Source organism: Misgurnus anguillicaudatus, chromosome 8, assembly GCF_027580225.2.
Source record: "Misgurnus anguillicaudatus chromosome 8, ASM2758022v2, whole genome shotgun sequence".
Classification (NCBI taxonomy): Eukaryota; Metazoa; Chordata; class Actinopteri; order Cypriniformes; family Cobitidae; genus Misgurnus; species Misgurnus anguillicaudatus.
Genome location: NC_073344.2, coordinates 7493470 through 7500212, shown reverse-complemented (window position 1 = coordinate 7500212; position 6743 = coordinate 7493470).

The window sequence follows — 6743 nt, the reverse complement described above, 5'->3', positions numbered from 1 at the left end:
TCATCTTGTCACTTTCTTGGTATAGAAAACACATTTTCACCCAAATGAGTCAAAATGGATTTATTGCGTTTTGGAACCAAACTCTTCATTTGTACATATTGGTATAAACACACCTAAATGGTACATATTTGGACTTTTTTAAGGATACCATCCTAGTAACAGGTTTTGAACCTTTTTTGATGTTTCGTGGTCTGCAAGGGCAAGATCATAGATTTTAGGGAAAACTGCACTGTGAAAAAACAGAAAAAAGTTGACGAGGATTTCTGGTTCCAAGAATGCTTTTATTTGATAGTTTTATTTTGTTAAGACAAAGTTCATATTTAATGTTCATTTAACTTGCAGTAAATAACATAAATTTTAAACTAGAGTAAGTTACAGCAGCTAAACTAGCAATTTCTTTACAGTGTGAAATAAAATGCATATTTGAATTAAAGTATCTGCAAAATGAATTTGCTAATGCAAAGTCATCCATGTTTTTACCATTTATGTAAGTGGTCATTCCATAGTCTATATTTTCATCTTCACGATTCTGACCGCCATGCCGCAGCCCTGTGTGGCTGCTAACGAGACTGGAATCTCTCCTGCTGTTTAATGGGGCTAGAAAAATACTTTACTTGAGCACGTTCTTTAGCTTAACTCTGGCAACACACTAAATTACAGCACGGGCTGGTGTGCACATGAGTAAAGGCTTGGCAAGATGATCAGCTCGAACACACATTCAAACCAGATCAGAGCGAGAATATGTAAATGCATGTAAATATATTTCTTAATGCTGCATTATCTCAAACTATCAGCCGTGTTTGTTACGGTGCGAAATTTTAGTACGAGACGGTCCAAATGCAAAGCGTGTAGCTCAGCTGTGGTTCCTGTGCTCTGCAGGCATCTGCTGCAGCAGGAACAAAAACTGCAGGCTGTGGTGATGCTCCTTTCATCTCCTCTGGCTGTGGATCAAGCAGCGCTGCTCCCCCATCCTCACTCCCTCCTCCCCCTCTTTCTCTTCATCTTCCAAATCCTGTCTGGTGATACAGGCAGTGATGCAGCATCCCAGTGGATTAAATTCAGCAGCATTACAATTATTTAAATACAGAGAACAATGCCATGTGAAAACATAACTGCATAAGGTGAATGAGGATAGTCTCGTTAATTTGGATTTTCGGAACTGACACAATCCAAAGAAAAATCACAAATGAGATCTTATTAATATCTCAATTGTTTCTCCAGACAACAAGATTAAATGGACAATAAATGGAGTCTTTTGCATACATGAGAAATAGGCCATAGACCCAAGCAGTAACTGGGGCTGCACCCTTTAAAAGGTCCATTTAGATATATTTGGTACACATATCTATTTTTAAGGTACTAATATGACCTCTTTATGTGCAAGCAAAGGTATACTTTTTAAAAGATACCACCAATAACAGCTAAAGCAATATTCAGATGGGATTAGTTTTACATGGAGAGCTGAGGTAAAGCAATTATTACCAGAGCTTCTCTGTGATTTTAGTCCCGTCCGAATGTGCCATCTCAGTAATCTTTACGAACAGGGTCAGTAAAGATTGCAGCGACTTTTACCTTCTGTGAATTTTTTTACCATTTTTATGACCATGAGTGTATAATGTGTTCAAATTAGAAGTAACATAGTTTTTTTTTCAAAAGAGAAGAAACAGAAAAAATTGAAGATGAACTTGAAACTGAATAGATGAATATGACTCATGATAGCTCCTCTGATGTTTGCACTTTGAAAGCGAACTGATTAATATAATTCAGTATGAATGTGATTTCACATCTGAGTGAATATTTTCAGAACCACATTAGAAGCATCATAGCTGATGCTGGTTATTATCTCAGTGAGATACTTCAGCCAATTTACTCATTGAAGGTAACTGGGGAAAACTTGTATTGAGACGCATAATTGTCTAGATTAAAGAGGTTAGCTTTTAATTTGACTCATCTGAGGGACTTTTTAGATCACAGTTAAGGGGTTTGTAATTCAGGGCAATTAAGACTATACAACATCTGCAAAGATACTAATGGGGTGAGAGGAAATGGAGCACATGAAACCAATTATGGTTTCTTTGTTTAGCACAGACAGGAACAGAATCAAAATAATACTGTATTTAGAAATCAGTTTAAAATTGTTGTTTGTATACCTAATTTAGATTTACCTTTGAATGTGGTGTCAATGTCTTCTTTAAGTAAATCTTTAAAGAGCACCAATTATCCGATTCACAATTTTACATTTCCTTTGGTGTGTAAGTGTGTATTAGTACATGTTAACGATAGGCAAAAGGTAGAAATCCCAAAGTAAACGATGACGCGAGTTATCGTTTCCAACGTAAATCTTTTTTCTTGGACTACAACAAACACAAGGATTGTAAGCAACAGTTTACTTCCTGGGCCGGTTGACGTGTTCATTATCATAATTCTGCCCGCTTCTGACATACAGCCTGTAAGTAGTCTATGTTTTCATATTTAAAGAATTTACTACTGACTAAACCATGACTCAAAGACAATTTTGAGCAGTGCAGGGTAGTGCTTGTTGTTTGTGGTTTTTACAATCACAAATGGGTCATTCTACGAAAATTTTCATTTATCTGTCCCTAGCCTTTACAGAAATATTACACTTGAAAAACACTTTAGGGTAACAATTTTTTTATATTTTAAAATGAAACAATATGTTATTTGAACAATTACACTTTCTTGAGCCATCAATGTAGCAATATTTGTATTATTGATTATTTGATTTTTATTAATTATTATAATTCCAAGCACCACAGAAGTGCTCGTCCCCACAGTCATGTACAGAGGGAAAATGCTTTATTTTGAGATCAAAAACAGTGTTTTCTTCCATTTAAAATACAATAATGTGTCCATAACTATCAAATATATTATGTAAATTACATTAAAAAACAAAATTCTAAACAAATATTATAATGAAAGTGGTGGTCCCCTGGAGTTCTGTCCCTGGTGTTACCGTTTAACAAAAAAGCTCTTATTTTTAAAATCTTATTTTTTTTAAATCACACTGATGACATCACTTGACTTTCTTCTTTCAATTTCCTAAAGATCTATGAAGAGAAGCCCATGGTAAGTCCACTGACTCTTTTCAGTTATCAGAAATCTTTATTTATCTCATGATTTCATATGAAGCTTTTAGTTTAAGTATGACCTCCTTTATCGTTTGAGAATTGTAAAAAATTAAAATACAAATGGATTAAACTATTTAATTTAGTGAATATACAATGATTAACAACATGTTGTTTGATACCTTACAGCAGCCATTTTGTAAAATGGAGTTTTCATGAAAATTGTCACTGGTGTTACTGTCACTGGTGTTACTGGTGATTATTTGTTGTGTCACTGGTGTTACTGTGTTTTTTTCACATTAAATAAAATCTTTCACATGTGACATGATGATAATTTAAATTCATTTAAATCTGCTACACTTAAGAATTAATCTTTAAAGATAAAAAAACAAAAACACATTTCATTCACACCTTTAATATTGCTAAAGAAGTAAGGTAACACCAGTGACAACAAAATTTTGTATATGCAGTCTTTAAGTACATGCACACAAAAAAAATTAAAATCATTATGTGTACTCATAAAGTCAAAGAGTAATCTAATAATGTGGTCTAAGTTTAAATGTTAGAAAAATAAATACATTTTAAGACATCTTGACTTTCTTACTTAGTATTTTTGTCTTGTTTTCAGTAAAAATATAAAAAAATCTTAAATTTAGATTTCTTGATGAGCAAAATGACCTAGGAAAATAAGTCTAGTTTTTAGAAAAAAATATCAGCTTTAAGTACAATTGTGCTTAAAACAAGCAAAAAATAATAGATCTGCTAATAAAATAAGAAATAATTTCTTAAAATAAAATTACTTTTTTCATAAACACTTAACCTACTTCAATATTTTTTTCTTTTTTCATTGTCAGATTTTTTGCTTGTTTTAAGCACAAATTCGCTTTTTGTCTAAAAACTAGACTTATTTTCCTAGGTAATTTTGCTCATCAAGAAAATACATCTAAATTTAAGAATTTTTAGATATTTTTACTGAAAACAAGAAAAAAATACTAAGTAAGAAAGTCATTTTTTGCTTACCAATCTGTTTTGTCCTGCTCAAGCCGTGCTGACAAAGTTGATCGATCAATTTGGTTATCTGCCTTTTCTGGATCAAATTCGGCTCAAATTGGATCAAATATTGATATTAACTCCTGCATTGTGAGCTAATCTTCAAAACATGGTGAGGAGCATCACAAAGGTATTCAGGCCAATCACAGCGTACAGATTAGCTGGCCAATCAGATTATATGCACTGAAAAAAATGTTTCATTGAATTTAATCAATTTTTTAAGGTAAGTGGTTGCAATCAATTTATTTAAGCTACATTTAAACAAAAGTTTTATATTTTATTTTACTTTACTAATCTTTTTTGTTTAAATGTAGCTTAAATAAATTGATTGCAACCACTTACCTTAAAAAAATTGATTAAATTCAATGAATCATTTTTTTCAGTGTGCGCTTTTCAGTATGGGAAGACAGACATATGATACACGCATACACATTGTATTATACCAAATACACAAAATAATGTTGTTTTTGCGATGTAATAGGTACTTTTTAAGGGCAGTTATTCAAACAGGGCTTAAATCTAGTTCCAACCTAAAATGCATGTTTGAGCTGTAAACAACTAAAACCAGCTTGCACTGATATCAGTGTCATTGTTTGGTCTCAAAATACACACCAGTAGTGTTATTTGTAAAAACTACTTAAAGGGGTAGTTCACCCAAAAATGAAAATTACCTTATAATTTACGAGCCATCCTCGTATGATTATCTTTTTTTGACGAACACAATCTGAGTTATATTAAAAAATGTCCTGCTGTTTCAAGCTTTATAATGGTAGTAAATAGTGCTTTTGATTTGAAGCCCAAACAAGTCCATCCAACCTTCACAGAAGTATAGATGTAATCCACAAAGCGTTTAATAAAGGCCTTCGAGGGCAATCGATGGGCAAGACAAAATGGAGAAAACACTCGACTTGGTTAAGGTATTTATTTGTCAAAATTATTTCTCAGAAAAGCAAAGTACAGCATATCAGGGAAAACATTTTGATGATCCTCTTTTGATTACAGCGGCCGTTCTCTTGAGCATTGACCTTTTAAAATATTTTTTCCAAGTCTCCTTCCTTGAATTCTTCTTCAAGCTCACCTAACATTTTGGGTTGAAACAAATCTAACATTTAACAACATCACAGGTTAAATTACAACCCAATGGGTTGGAGTCATCCCCTTTTGCCCCAATGCTGAATTGAAAATAACCCAGCATTTTTTTGTGTGTAATTAAATTAAAACCTGCTATTTCTCTTTCTTTCACACAAATACACACAAAATTCCCAGCAGGAATGATTGAATCAATGCCCAGTTTCAGCATATGTGTATAGTAGTTTGGTCCTACCATGCAAGTGTGCATAAAATTTTGATATCAAATTAGCTTTAATGAGACTGTTTTAAATAATGTGACACATTCTTTTCAGTGCACGTTTTGACATACTACCTGAACATTAGTGTGAGATAAACATGGAAAATTCTGATTCTGTATAACTATTTGAATTGTGTAAAGAGACCCTGCTGTTTTTCCAAAACCATAGGTATCTTCAGTTGCCCAAAATGACTGCCCTGAACCAATCTTAACCACGGTTCAGACCACATTATTATGCATCCTAGCTTTAAATTTCAAAATACAGTGTTTCACAAGTCCATTTAACACAGAAAAACATTCATTGCAAGATACCACGCATTCTCTCACACTTGAAGCACACCACACCATTCTCATTACAGGCTGTTTTACCACACAGATTAGATGACATATTTGCTATATTCGACTTATTGGAGAGAGCAGTGATTTTCTGAGGTTGGCATATGCACACATCATAGTAATGTCTCCACAAACCACACACACTGTTATGCTTCTGGCTTGCTGTGACTGAAGAATGGGCATTGTGTCTGGTATTCAAATGCTTTTTGGTTAGTAACTGTGTTGCAAGATGGGTATAAAGTTCTGGGGATTTGAATGTTGAGTGATAGCCGTAACCATAGTTTGTCTAGGGAAATCTTGTTTTGAATAAAACATGCTTCGGTCTTTGTCATTTCTTTCGCTCTAAATGTTGAAGGTAAAAGTATTTAAAGGTGCAGTGTGTAATTTTTAGAAGAATCTCTTGATAGAAATGCAAAAGAATATATAAAAATTATATTGTCAGGGGTGTATAAAGACCTTTCATAATGAACCGTTATGTTTTTATTACCTTAGAATGAGACATTTTTATCCACATACACAGAGGGTCCCCTTACATGGAAGTCGCCATTTTGTGCCGCAATGTTTCTAGATCCCTTAATGAACAAACTTTTTTTACTAATATATATATATATATATATATATATATATATATATATATATATATATATATATATATATATATATATATATATATATATTTTATTATTATTAAATTATCTAATTATCTAGTTGACCCATTTAATCCCAAATTTTTCCCAAAGATGAAATATATGAATTTGTGTTGTATTTGTAAGTATATTAAACAATCAATGTCAATAATGTAAAAAAAATATTTGAAAAGACCATGAAAAAATTTGTTTTATCTCTGGTCACAATTGTGACCAGTGGTATAACACATGGAGTCTAAGTCTATGGTGTATATAAATTCATAATATATACACAAC